Raw genomic sequence first — 15387 nt, forward strand, 5'->3', positions numbered from 1 at the left:
ACGCTACGCTGCAACTACATTTATCTAGACCCGTTCGAGGGGGACAGTTCGTGTAACTGGATCGTTCATGCACAGTGACAATTCGTTTTCGATGCAGCTGGATTATTGCAAGATTTCAGTGGTTTCAGTGAGAGATGTATGTTGAATTCCTGGCGAGTAGACCGAGAATTTTTATGAAATTTCATGATTTTATTAACGCAATTAAAGAAATGAAACGCACGTTAAGATTTATTCCATCCATTAAACGTTCGAACAAATATCGAAATCTGTTATCCGATGAGAGAAGGTTAGAAAGTAAGTCTTCGATTATCCTAACTCTTTCAAGGGATTGGCAGCGTGTTTTTGGTCGTGGTGGTTAGCGTGGTATGTTTAGGGTAGGAGTTTGGCACAGGTGTGAGTTAATTACGAGAAAATCGCGTGACTCGCGTGATCGAGGACTGGAAGAACCGCAGGGTGCGAAGTCTTTGTATCGTGATTCCCCTCAGGAGGATCGAATAGCGATATAATTATGTAATAAGTAACCGGTCGATACGAAGCAGGCCTCGATACGATATGAAAATGCCAATACATCGAAACGTTTGCAATAATTCTACGTATCTTTGCATCGTGCGCAAATCTCTCGTCGACCACTCTCATCAACATCAGAATAAGCAAAATCCTCGTAACAATCGAAAAACAGTTTCCACTATCCTTTCGCCTCTCCTCTCCTCTCCTCTCGCATTCACCACGTCCAAAGGCTAAATAGAACCAGGTAAATCGTTTCCCGCGGCAGTGAACGCACCGTCCAGTTTTATAATGCATCCGAGAGGAAAGGCGAGAGAGTTTGCGAGCGCAGTAGAGCAGTTTCGTTTGAAACCGCGGCTGTACCAGCCTCGCAAAAGCGAACGAGAACGAGAACGAAAACAAGGATAAGAGAGAAACTGAAACGAGGAGAAGACTCGCGTAAGAAGAAGAGAGCGATGAACATAAGCAAAGAGGTTAGAAAGGGAAGGTTAGATAAGGAGAAGGAGAGGGAGAGAGAGAAGAAGAAGAGGAGGAGGATGAGGAAGAGGAGGAGGGATCACAGAGGCGTGCACGGAGATGCATACGAGCGAGGACGAGAGTTTTGGGGGGGCAGAGAGGATGTTCGGGGGTGGAGGGGGACTTAACGTCGTCCTTAGTTCTCGGACGGTCCGGCCTTGAGACGCAGCGACGCTCAATGCGAATACAACGTCGCCTCCTGCACCGGAAACTGCAATTCTAACTGCCTAGCTTGAGACTCGAGAAAGTCGGGCGGCTGCTGGACCTACGTAAACCGATCGAAACCGACTTAACACATTTTTCCTGTTTACTCGCTCGTACGTCACCCTGTTAATTGTCTAACTTGCCTCCTATATTCTTAATAATAATTATCGATGCAGTTGTTGGATCTGTTTACCGCAATATCTCCGAAATGTCGTTCATTTCATCATTACAAATTAAAGACACACTGACTTTCGTAGGCGTTGTGAACCAATAAGCAAATTAATTTCCTCCATACGTTTTAATGATACACGAACGTTAACAAAATATATTAATTAATGGAAAATCAACGATACCAGAGTACCTGGTATTTGCTGTCTTTTTACTTAAGGGGTGCGTATATCACAGTACGAAATATAAATTGTTCTGGACCGATATAAATAAGTCAAAAGTTACCGAATTAATGCGTTTGTTATGATACTGGTGTTAATGTATCAGTGAGGTGATTATCCGTTCGTAATGCAATAAGAACGCGAAGCGAATGCAAGATACTTCTCTTCGATGGAAAAAATATGATATATCGTTTTCAATTAGAATCTTCGCCTTGGTTTCTCGGAATGCAGAGCGTTTTCGCGCGGGGTGACTGAGTCATCCTTGTGTAGGAAGTAAGGGCATCAGTTCGTTAGGATTCCTTACATGTCACTGGGTTACTATACTCGCATTCCGCGCATACAACGGAAGTCTTTAGTATGAAAGAAACTACTTCAGAATCTCGAGCGTCGTTCATCACACTGCACACCGGCCTGCGCTGAAGGGCTTCACCCATTGTGAATTAATTTCCTGTTTCTTTCACTAGCTCTCCGCGGCTCTGTACAGTTACATTCGATAAGATCAACCGTGTCGCGTGTCCAATGGTCGCCTGCCAGCGAAATATTCAGAGAAATATGGACCAACGTTATATTCCTCGACTTATCGGTAGAATAAGGATGTTCACACGATTATTGGAAATTCCACGAGGGAAAACTCCGAAGATGGACAAAACGTATACAGTGTGTACAAATATGAAAATAATCCAAAACATTGATCGTTTCAGATCCTACGATTTCGTACGATTCAAGAAGATTTTACTCTTTTAGATAGATGGATCGATATTCAACAAAATTTGTATTTGTATTTAATTAAAACCTACGTATCCGATTTTCTGATAATCGTACGTAAAGTGACTAGGTAGCACGATGATTATTATTACGTAATGATCAGACTATTAAACGAAGAATCAGAAGATGAACGAACGATTCGTTCGATTATTAAAAAGTCAGCCGGAGGATCGTGTCCGTCTTATGCAACAAGGCCCTCGTAACCGCTTCCTGGAAGAGGCGCAGAATTCATTAAGGGTAATTGGAGGAGGAAGAACCGCGGCCAGGATTAACTCTGCCAAGGTCAGCTTTCGTTTTTTCGCGAAACAGGTGCATGGCAGGGCGGCGTGTGTCCAAGGTCACGTAATAGGGCGACTCGAAGCACCAAGATCAGGCTAGAACCACAATTTTTTCGAGGCATCTGTGGCCCCTCGCCACCTCTCTCCGCAACATATCCGGCACACCTTGCGCTCCCTTTTCAATCCTCCCATGTCTAGCCCACGTGGCGCATCTGCGTGAGAAGAATCCGCGAATTTTGATTCCTACGTTCCAACGAATTTCTTCTCGTATTAAAGTGGAAGCGACTGAACCATATTGCGAGTAGCCCAGTGGCAGGAAACGGGGCCAGAATCGTCAGTTTCAGGCGCTGGTCAGGTAATGGCCAAGGTCGAGGAAGAAAAGCGAAGAATTAAATTTTGAAATTCGTGAGATGAGAAGAGATATATTTTTTGGATTGTTTCTGGGGCTTTCGCACGATCGAAAGATTTAGTTGAGAATAGGTTGCTGATAATTTTCCTGGCGTTTACAGACAGAAGAGCACGCGTTTCTGTGACGAGTCGCTGGACCACACATGCACCGCAGCGAATCAGAACTCTGAACGTTCTACTTAAAAGGTTAACTGCCTCGATTACGAAGAATCCAGCGTGGAAACGAGAAAAACCAACGGCACGTGGCGAGCCACGCTTTTCGAACACTTTCCATGAAACATTAAATTTCCTCTTCCTCCCGTGAATAACAAAATTAACGGAAAAGAAAACAGATAATTTCGTCGATGCAGTGTATTTAATGTGTACTTTTCTCACCTGGCATTTCTCTCGTATTATTACGAGGCGAAAAAATGTTACGAATTAGTTACAGACTTGCGTAATAGAGGGCGATCATCTTTTTAATTTTCAAAGAAAAAGGCGGGTGCTCGCCGCGTGCCAGGACAGATTCAAGATACAAATAGGCGAATAAACCGGCAGACTGCTTGGCGAGGAACTCGCACATTTACATAATTTTCCCATTCTTTGGGGAGAGGAACGGTAATGCCAGGAGAGAAATTACACTGTTGATAAAAGAAAGTGAAATTTTTTAGGCGACTCTCGCGAACGCACTAAACCTGCTTTCACGTGCTACGCGTTGCCCAATTCACGGATTTTTATGGGGTCTCCCATAATTGTTCTCGCTTCTGCTATAGGCGCAAGAGTAATTTCTTTAATTTTCACGAAATTGAAATTTAATTAAACGGAAGTTTCGTGAATTTTTCAATTTCAATTCGTCGGCAACGAGGCTTCCTACGAAACAAGAACCCTGTACCAGCCACTCGGATCATTTTTAAACATAGAATCACCTCGAGGAGCTAAAATTTGCGCAACTCGCCTACAAAAAGAAAAAAAGAAGAAGGAAAGAATAGACTCGTCTGCGAATCAAGCGGACCGTCTTTAAACTAGCGAAAATTGAGCGTGTCAACGATACGAAAGGTCGATCTTAAGACTTGGTGTTCGCGTTGAGTAAGAATGCGAGAGCAAGGTGAACCATTTTACGCAACACGGTCAACCGCAGCGTCGCATTTTTCGCGGGGGACCGGTCGAGCCGGGTTTTCGTTCTTTCCTTGATTTTCGATGGACGTGTGCACCACAAAACGCGATTTATTTATAATCGCGGCTGAAACGTTGAAGGATATAGGATGACAGGAACGGACACAGAAAGTGAGAACGTGACAAAACAAACGAGAAACGCTATATACTGCTTCCCATAAATAGCCTACCGTGCACAAGGATTTGGCCATTCGCAAATTATTCCAACAATAACAAATTCTAACCTTCGATCCTGTCTCGAACACACGGACGACGGATGTCGCTGATAAAAATCGTTAACAAATTAAATTGTAAATAAATAACGAATTAATGGCAAAAAATATTACACGGTAGAAATAAAGCACAAGAAAGTAGGAGAAACCGAAGAAGACGAAGATCGATCCCGAGGAGACGACCGGTTTGAGCGTTTTAATTTTTCTTCCATATCGTTCCTATCATTTTATTTATTTATTTTCCACGCGAAATCACCAGATTGCCGATCGCGCCATGATAACTGGCAGCCCGCTATTACGACGAAAATATTGGGACTGTTCGCATATTTTTGAGCTACGGTGTACGTGCAGATAGAAGGGGAGAGAGGAAAGCAAGGTGGGAGAGTGAAAGAAGAGCGAAGGGGAAGGGGACAATATGTGCAACTGCAGTCCAAGGCCAAGCGATCGTGACTGGTTTAATGGCATTCGAGTCGCAGCCTCGAGTGCAATTATAATACACTCGGGGAATGTGCATCCACCTTTGGTGCTCTGACATACACGTTCGCGTGTGCACACACCTTCTTCTCCCGTTTCTCCGTCTCTCCTCTTTCTTCGTCCTCGTTTACCCACCCAGTGTCAGCGACATGAGTTTAGGAACGCGCGTTGTTCGCAAAAACACACGGTTCAAGTTAAGTAGACCGATAGTCGTTTTCTGATCAGATTGCTTTCCGTGAACAATCAGCTGTGACTTTGGCTCGTACTGAGTTTGAACTCTTTGTGTTTCAAAGAGATCGAGGGTTTGAAGGTGTTTGTCTTTGTGTCTCGGTTGTATTCAATTTGGCTTAAGTATCGTTAAGGCTCACTCCTTTGCGTTTGGCTTACTGTACGTATCGATGTTTACCTTAGATTTCTATAATGCCAACTATTGGCTTACAGCTTCGCATCTTTGAAAAGTTTCTTGGTGTTTGAGGGAGGTTTCTAGTCTCTACGTTGTTGGTGTTTTATTTAGATTTAGGTTAAGAATGGCATGCATGTGTCATGTATTTGCAGTTAGGTTAGGTAGTTTCATACCTCTCTTGATCTTTGATTTAGGTTTGTATTAAGTATTTTGAAGATGGTCTCCTTGATATTTAGGTTAGGTTGGGGTTAGGTTCTTTGTATTTGCATCGGATGAAAAATTCAGAATTTGAAATGACTTAACCTTGTCGCTAGAATGATAAATTTATATCGTCAAATATTTTCAATATAAACTTCTCTGCTGATTTTTCGATGGAGAAGTGCTTGATTTTATTTATTTAATAAAATACAAGTATGACAGCTGGTAAAACGCAGACCAAATATTTCAAATCGCCGTCGGAGCTTTTTAATTCCCCGTTGGAGCTGCGAAATTAATTTGAACAAGCAAGTTGGCGTGCAAAAAAGAATAATGAAAACGGAACTCGATGTAGTGGATCGATTCGACCATCGTTCGTTTCATTTCCGTATTTCTCAATAAATGTATATACACATAGTTAGAGGGATAACACGGTAGTTTCAAAAGCAAATTAGATAAGCACGAAGATAAGATTAACCCTTTGGGCGCTAGAGCTGGAGAAACCGACGGGTTGTTCAAAAAATTTTTATCTACCGGCAAACAAACGTTATTTCTCTAGAGATAAAAACTTCTGCGTAAGAATAACAGCAGACGTTTCTACCGGACGGTGGACAAAACTTTGAAAAGAGATATAATTTTCTTTCTGTTTTAAAAATCTCTAAAATAGAAGACTTACCAAAAAGACCCGATCATCAGAAGAGCGCCAAGAGACATCTACAAAATAACAAGAAAATTATAAGGTTAGATTTACAAATTGAATTCCAATTAGAAATTAAACAATATAATTCGACGGTTAAATAAGATTGCGTACGAGTAGTAAAACTATCATAAGGAAAACGGTAGAAAATTAAGAAAATCTTTAGAAGTCAGAGGAGTGTGAAAAATGTACGAGATGGAAAGACGACGTATTATCCGGAGACGCAAGACCTAAAGGCAGAGCAAGCGGTCGAAATTCGCGAAAACCTGTTTCGGTGTGTGCATGTGTACGTGTGTGTATATGCGTGGAACAGCGGCAGGCTGCTTAGAATTCTACGCCACGGCGATACGTTATTCCGGTTTCTCTTTTGCCAAACTGCACGCGAACTGGCGGAGTCTCGGCGAGCCTCCCCATTGGCGGGAACATGGCGCAATCAACGAGCTACGATCTGAGCGGCCCGCTCTTTTTATTTCGCGGATTAAAAAGGATTTAAATGTATCATTTGCATTGCAAAGAGTTCCGTCGTGGTCTGACGGCCTAGTCATTCTCTTCTCCACCTTTTACTCTTGGGAAAGCGAACCTCCGATCACGATAATTTTTTAGGTTATGGCCGTTGAATTCTCTTTTTTTCAAAAAGCTACTACCTACATCTACTAATCTAATTATCCATATATTTCCTTCTATAAATTGCTTCGTTATTTCCTTGTGCTATAGACGGACGTAGACGCGTCTGTCTTTCTTGGAAACTCTCTTACGAAATAAATGCAAATTTCTTATTAATATCGTAAAGTGTTTCCAAATTTCTTACTAGTTGAATACAATATCTCCAAACGCGCTACCAACGTATAACCATGATTGTTTATACCAACATTTCCAAATCCCCCACTAGTGCTATCTAGTACTAACTAGTACTATCGGTATGGCAACGTAAAAATTCCCTAATTTCCTTGCTAATATTTCAGCAGACATACAAATACCGCTATGGCCACGGCATACATTCGTTCGAAGCGCAGGTCTAAAATTCCTTGTCCGAACTCGACCAATCAACGAACCCAAAGAAAAACCAAGAAAAAGTTCGATCGCGATCTACCTCCCCGAGAGACCGGCCAGGACTGCAACGAGCCTCCGGAGGATATTAAAAGAAAGCGTGCGCGCGGCATTTGGCCGCCGGTTCTTACGAATTAATTGGCGAGTAAGGTGGCTTGTTGCATGGTCGTGTTTCATGGCCGTGGCCAGTACAGGACAGGACAGGACAGGACAGGACAGAATGCGGTGGCCTAGGCGGCGCGCGTTCGCAGCGACGCCGAGCGTCGGTCTGCGTGCGTGTAACGCCGCACTGCGTTCCGAACTCGCGGTAGGACGTAGAATATCCCGCTGGTATTGATCAAGGAGTGGTAGCGGGTGTTCTTGAACCCTGCTGCTCTTGCTCCCACTTTACGATGCGAGGCAAAGCACCGAGGCTCGGCCATTACCTGTACGCTATGTGCCTCCATGTGTACAGCGTGTACCATAGACCCGACGTTTATACGTCTCGTCGTTTAAACCGAACGGAGGAAGGGTTCTCGACGCGTTCGTGACAACGTGCCACTTTGTCTTGCACAGGGTGAAGTTATTAGGACGACTTACACTTTGGTGCCGTGGAATTAGAGAGATTGCCTTTCTGCGGAATTTCCTTCTACAAATAGAAAGGCGAGTCTCATTGTTCTGTGTAAAATATATGGCACATGGGAAAAATTAATCGAAACGAACCAGACATTTACGAGGAACGATGCAACTGATTGTTGATACAGCGAGGTCTGTACTTTGTTATAATTAAATTAAGCTACAGCAAATACGATAGGAATAAATATACGTCCAAGTAGGCAAACTTTGGAAATCATCTGACACAGAATAAGAATATAGACGTACAATAAAATTCATGAAAATAATGGATCTGATGTAGGGAGATTAAAATACAGCCGGATTTAAGAAAATCGAAGCGACTATAGTCAGCTTCTGCTATACAAGAGGCGGTTGGATGGCTATGGGTCGCTTGTAACGTTGTAACAATGAAAGGGTTAAAAGTATCGACTGACACGTACTCTGGGCCGGTGTCGACTGAACAGGCAGCTCGTTCGTGCAACGATATTTATCTGTGCCACGACAAACGGCCGTAGGTGGGCACGCTAAAAGCATTTACGAGCGAACCATGATGCGTGACCTTGCTGAGACATTGCACCGGCGTAAACAGAGGCCGCGAGCGCAGTCGTGGGCGTGTTTTATAAATTCGCTCTATTGGCACGCCTTAAAGGCAGCCTGGCTTCTCGTTAAATCAACGCAACGTGACCCGATTGCGACAAACCAGAGCAAACAGTGTTTGCTTCGACCATATGCTACGAATTTTTCTTTCCCATGTATACCGATAGAAAGTACCAAAAACTTACAATGCTTGTACGAAGGATTTTTCTCTTCCAAAGCTAACAACCACGGCAAGAATTCTCGGTACTCTTTCACACGTGTCAGCGATCTCGCGCAGGATGTTTGAAAATTGCACCACGCCTCCGTGAAATTTCCAATTCCTCTATCGTTTCGGAATGCCTTCGAAAAAACGAAGAAACGTGCGAATCCAATTATTCCATTACCCAGGATAACAGGATAACATTATATGTAGTTTACGCCACGATCAAGCACCGTGCTTTCACGAAGATTAACAATAGGAATTCAATCCCCTAGAAAATCCAGCTATTTTGTAATAACAGGCTGGCCAACGGTGAACAAAACAAAGACCCGAACGGCCGATGTAATCGGGGCCTGGCTCTGACGAGTAAAGAAAAAAAAAAAAAAAAAGAGGAGAACATCCTGAATAGATCGGCCATCCGCTGACGCGCAGTGTGCAGTCTGTCCGATAATTTCCAGCCGAAAGCTCGTGTATACACGCGCAAAGGTTTTTCTCTCGCGACAACGTAACAATTTCGCTCGATGATCGAGGGGTTATGCCAACGTGAAACGCTTGATTAAAGGTTAACTTGGCCAACCGACGATGCGGGTACTTGTCCGGCTGGCTAGTGATTTTTACGTGACGATGTTTCATCAGACTAGCCACCATTGACCCTTTACGGTTACCAGCAACTTGTTAAGAATCGGTTCGACGATTCGGAAATTCCCTGTCGCGAACCTTATAGGTTAGATTCGGTTTATCGCGCGCTTTTAAATCACTTTGAATTCGATATACCGCGATAGGGAAATTAATCGGTAAACTAGGTCACTGTTTAACGAGAAAGTTCTGTAAGCATGAAATTACACGTAAGAGTCAGCGAAGGAAAGTTCGTTTCACTTAGAGGCAATTTGACGGTAGATCGAATGTGACCTTTGAACGTTTCGCTGTAATCGACAACATTGGAAACAGTCGTTGCCGTGGTCGCCGTGCTTTCCGTCAGGGTATAACGTCCTCGTGCTAAAAACGACGCAATGTCACCGCGCGCGAAAATACGCGCCAGGTGATGCACGCCATTCGCGGAAATCGGTCGTACTAAAAATACCAGCGAAACGAAAGTCAAGTATACGCAGCTGTTCGAACGATCGCCCCCGTGTTTACAACTTTTCTACTGTTTTGTCGATATTAATGACTTTGATTGATTCTAGGTAACCCTACGTGTTCTAGGAAATCTTTGCCGCGAATCATAAGCTACTTTGTGGTTTCAAGGAACTTTTCTCGATATTCTGACAAATTCTATCGATGTAAAGAAACCGCTTGACCCATTGTACACGGTGTAGCGTTTGAGCGAGAGTTCGGGACGAAAGTGATAATTCGCCGGCCAAGTTCGCAGATCGAGTTCGCGTTTCGCCGTGCGGCATTTGCGCGAGAATTCGGGACAAAGATGAAAAACAACGCGTACAACGTGCAGTTTTCCTGAAACTCGATATCGGAGGATTCGACGCGAGCAAAAGTCTGTTTATCAAATCTTCGCTAGTATTTTCTTTACACTTTGGCTCGCTTGAAATATCTTGAGTGTTTATTTCTTTGACTAACGCCACACGGCAACGTTTAAGTAAATAGTTGCGATGTCGAGACCGAACTTCTCGTACCTCGTAAGTGTCGAGCAGAAATCCTTTATCCTCGTTTCCATTTTCTTGGAAATGGACAGACTTTTCGCGTGAAAAGAAAATTATACAACAATGTAACGCAATACTTTCTTCTCGTGAGAAACAACCAAAATTACTTGAAATTTGAAATTGTACGTATCTTGGACCATACGTAGCAAGCACTATATCACTAATCACTAATCGGATTACATTTGTATCAGTTACTTACAGACTGATGATATCATCGAATAAGATGAAAATCGGACAACAATTACTTCGATCTTTGACCACTGCACGCAGCACCGTGCGTTGTAAGCAACTTCGTGTATTTTAGACGACTCTGTCGATCATAAAGATTCTAGCAATGCAGATTCTAGAAACTTTTGTATCTTTTACAAATCTTTGAACGTATAGTTGCACGTTCCCGGAAATAACAGCGTTCAAGAAATTCCAATAGCTGTGCAAATCCCGAGAAACGAAAGGCTTAACCTCAAACACATGCTGAACGAATCAACGAACACGACGATCGGTCGAAACGCGAGGCAAGAAAGAGGCAAAGTCTCAGTTAGATGAGACCTAATTACTGAGAACACGTATAACGTGGAAACGAAGGGAACGAGCCGACGAAGAGAAGAAATAAAAGGGAAAGTCAGCAAGCGAGGCAACGCGCAGTCGTCTTTGTCGTTCTACATTGCCGTGGAAGAGGACGAGGATCTCGGGGAAGGCCGCAGGAAATTGCTCGGCAGCAATAACGACCCGACTATAAAACACCGAGGTAAAAAGGTGGATCGAACTGGAGAACAGCAAACACCAGGAAGAAAAAAGGAACGATCGAGGAAGAAGGTTTCCAGAGGCGGATGAAACGCGATGCTAGAATTTCAGGAAAAAGTGCAACTGAGGTAAAGGAGCGGGCAGAATGCAAAAAAACAGCCATTAACGGGAAGAGCAGCAGCGAGAAATATCAAAGATTATATTTCTTTCTTTTCTTCACCGGGGAGCAAGGGCAGAGGATGAATGAAAGGGAGGGGGAGAGTGGAAGAGACGAGGAACAGGAGGTCAGGTTCGTTTCAACGACCGAGTTTGCTGGCTGAGGGTTAAACTCCGTGGAACTGATCTGGAAGCGACTGATAGTCGATAGAAATTGTCACCAGAAGTTGATATTGTTATCTTCTGCGACATTGCGGGTCCTGCGGCTTCGCTTTCGTCGAGTGTCACAGTAAATAATTAGAATCATCGGCATCGACGTTCCGTAACGATACGCTGAATTTCAAAATCTGTAGAGTTGTACTAACTGTAAGAGGAAATGAATTTCGGCCCAATGTTACTTTGCATGAGTTGACAAATTCATTCTCGGGAGATGAGCTACCGTGTTTTCTACCGTCCTCATAAATATGCTAATGTCGTTCATTACCCATCATAAATATGCAACAAAGCGAAATCTGTTAAAAGTGTATTGGAGCCTCGTTAATTCGGCCACCTGTAACGGTCGTTATCCTTCTCCTTCCACTGTTCGCATGTTCTCATTCAACGTTTCTTTATTTCTACATGCCAATTTATAAATCAATATTTTTATTTTTAAACGTCCTTAAACCTTCCCCAAATTCTCATTATAATAATCGTTCCTGAATTCTTTGAAAATTATTAACAGTACCAACCTCACATTTATGACAGAAAACTAACCTAAATTCTAAACTGATGAACAATTTCAATACAAAATTTATATAAAAAGACTAATTTAAATTTTACTCAAACTTCCACTAAAATACTTATCTTCGATCAAAACACGCATCTTTAATGCAAATACACGAATTTACGATAAATACATAACCTAAAAGTTGTCTAGTTTTTTCTTGAAAACATCTATAAACATCTATGGCGAATCCGAAAATATCCAACAGCCAGTACATCAGTACGAGTCCTTTTCCAGAAGGTTGAATCCATTAAGGCCGAAGCACGATTCGCTTCTTCTGCGTCGTCGACTGGAATTAGGAGGAACAGAACTCGCTGAGGAGAAGCGACGCAGCCACCTCGGGAAATAGACCGCGTTCCTTTACGAGCGTTGCAAACGATCCGCTTCGAGTCAATCTAGGAGAGCAAGGACGCCGACTATGCTATCGATGCCACACCACCATCCAGTCATCGCTACACTCGATTGCGCTCGCGCGTCCATAAGCCAGACACGCTAACACCATTAAGCTATCTGGCGTCGAAAATGATCGTTGCACTGAACGATGGCACGTTAAAGCGAGAGATAGTGAGATATCGATCGATTTAAGTTATTCTGAAGCGATGGTAGGATTTTCAACGATTTAAACGTAATCTAGATTGACGTCTCGTTAGAAGACGATCACCCGTAAATGGTGCGTTTTGAATAGCAACAAGGAGGTTTTTATCGCGTACTGTGATGCGTGTAAATGGCAAATGAAAAGTCGAGAGAAAATTATTTTTCGCTTTTCTCGATTTTTATTTTCCTGTGGATTCACGTGAAAGATCGGTTTTGTGAGACCTAACCTAAAAATGTGTATCACGTATTTTTAATGTAATTTTGAAGATTAATGTGAATTATTTACTCTTAACCCCTTAACCTACAACTACGGGCATAGCCCGTAGTACGATGATCGGGCCAAACGTAAATATTACGGGCTCGAAGGCTGCGCGAGCTGGTTTACGTTTTCGGCCCAAAATTCTCGAACGTAAATCGTAGGTTAAGGAGTTAAACGAGCACGACGTACGTTATGTTACGAATATCTATATTATTAATCATGTTTGATTCATTTATATCAAACTACGGCGCATATAATAGGTAGAGAAGGATTAGGATGAAAATGAAGTTAACCTAAAAATTATATGCGTATATAAAATACTTATTTTTTGATTTGTTTAAAAAGGTCGATTTTTATTTTTAAATAAATTTCTGTACATCAGATTATTTCTCGTCGCGTCTAGTCTTGACGTCACCTTTCAAGCACCATGACGCTTTTGCTAAATGATACAAGTCCGAGACACTAGATACTCTGTCTGTGCGTGGAATAGCGTGTTCAGAGGATGTTGATCGTTTCGTTCGAGAGCATTTTTCTGCGGATCGTATGTGCGTAAACGGTAGAAGGAAACGTCGGTTCGTTCCTGCCCGTACAGTACATCTCTGGTATCAATGGGGTTTTTGCGCGTCTGTTGTCATAGAAACGGGTGTGCCTACCCTGTCGAGCGACTCGAACCATCCCCAAATACCAGCCTCGACTCCACGTGGCCCTGTACCGAAAGGGGAAATCCTCGTGCGTACACATGGAGAGCGCAGACTTCCAGCCTTCCATCGTTCTTCGTCGTTTGATGTATGTACACCAACCGGGGAACCATGGGAACCTGCTAGATGCTGCTGATATATTGACGTGGCTGCGATTTTGAAAAACGTACCGGTTATGCCACAGAGCATTGTACTCGACTATCACACGCGCGATCTATGAATCGTCTTCCATTTGGTTGCTTTCGGATGGTCGATTTTGGGCCGGTTTATGATGATTGGTGGTATCGTCAGATCAGATTGCAACGTTTAATAAGATGAAAGAAGATAAGGCAGATCCATGTTTTGTATAATTACAGATAATGTGTCGTTCAATATCTACCCGAAATAATAAAGTAAATTTAAGGCAGCTCAAACTCGATCAAACTGCGAACCTAACCTAAATATCAGCTTCCAATCCCAACAAACGTACGAGTAACAACTCGGCTGGCTTTCGTCCCAACTACTTTTCACCCAATTCAATTTCCAAACATTAAAAACACTCTGTACAGGCAACCGGCCGAGTGCACTTTACCCAATTAACGTTTTTGATGGGGCCAATTTAAAGATCCAGCCGCTCTGTCATGCGCTCGCCTATGTGTTTATCCTCCGTGCGGCAATGGGCGCGGCGTGACACACTATGAAACTCGATAGGTCCGTGTTCCGTTCGCGTTTCTTCGAACCGTGTGTGCATGCGATCCGTGGTAATTACCCGATATATATCCAACAGACTAGTCCACGCGCATCATCTCATCCATTTCAGAGAACGACGCAATTTTTCCATCCACCCTGCTGTTAAATGGTTTCGGTGCTCTTCCTACACGTTCCATCAGCTTCTCGTTACGAGCCTCCCCGAGTTTCTGGAACAACCCTATCGCGTCGTTTCGCTGTTTGCAGCCCGGATTGAGTGCCGATGCAAATAATCCTCTCTGCTGTTGCCAAGTTTCACGATCGAATCATTGCTGCCAGGATTTACTGGTTAATCGATGAGAATCCTCTCGATTCTGTATGTGTTTGAACGAGTAGTTTGGTGTTTGGTGAATTCGAGACGAGTTATGGATCTTTCGTAGCTTGGTAAATTTTCCAGGGTCTATTAGGAATTTTTATTGCGAATATTAGACCTTGAGTTTATTAAATTTCTCTATTTACTCGAAAGAACCTACGCATTTTCCTTTTCGTATTTTCTTAATATGTCATTTTTATTTAGCTGTAATTTCACATAGATGGAATCAAACGTAATCAAACATCAAAGTTTGGGTCTAAACATAGCTAAGCATCAGGAAAGGGCAGACGATCTAATAGTCGAAACGCGTACAGTTCGCGTTTGTTCAGAAATTCGTATTCGCTATCGATTTACAAAGCGCAGAGAATTATTACACCCCTGCTGCTCCCTAAAACCATCCACAATTACAATTCACCTTGAAATCCCTCGAATCCCTAACATAAACTACTTTAAAGTATCAGCGAATTGCAAATCCCCCGAAAAAGAAGTGAGATCGAGTCTTTACTTGGCGAGCTCGAACAAAATCATTCCAACAGACAGGATCAACGGAGAAGCAATAAAATTTCAGGCCAACTACCGTAAGAACGAGACTGGCAGGTGTAGGCGTAGCGACGAGGGGAGAGTATCGATGGTGTTGGAGGTGCCGAAACCGGGGTTGTTAGCCGGCGACGACGATTCGAACCACGTCGTCGTGGCGACCCACGCGTCGGACCTCCCGCGAGGTTCTCAACCTTGTTTACATAAATCATCAGAAACGGTCTGGATCCTCGACAGACGCGGCTCTCGCTTCGTCCTTCGGCCGATCCAACGACCCCGTCTCGAATAAACCCAACCGCGAGAATAAAAGC

The 15387-nt window shown here is 43.2% G+C and overlaps 1 protein-coding gene across 1 annotated transcript in view; it reads right to left on the minus strand.

Moving 5' to 3' along the window:
• Window positions 1-15387, minus strand: part of LOC100646757 (ecdysone receptor) — a 188212-nt gene that overhangs the window by 152579 nt on the left and 20246 nt on the right. Inside the window, exon 3 of the mRNA XM_012317565.3 lies at window positions 6177-6214. The gene's annotated coding sequence lies outside the window, so the exon portion shown is untranslated. The remainder of the gene's footprint in view (window positions 1-6176; window positions 6215-15387) is intronic.

The sequence above is a fragment of the Bombus terrestris genome, chromosome 16 (assembly GCF_910591885.1).
Source record: "Bombus terrestris chromosome 16, iyBomTerr1.2, whole genome shotgun sequence".
NCBI lineage: Eukaryota > Metazoa > Arthropoda > Insecta > Hymenoptera > Apidae > Bombus > Bombus terrestris.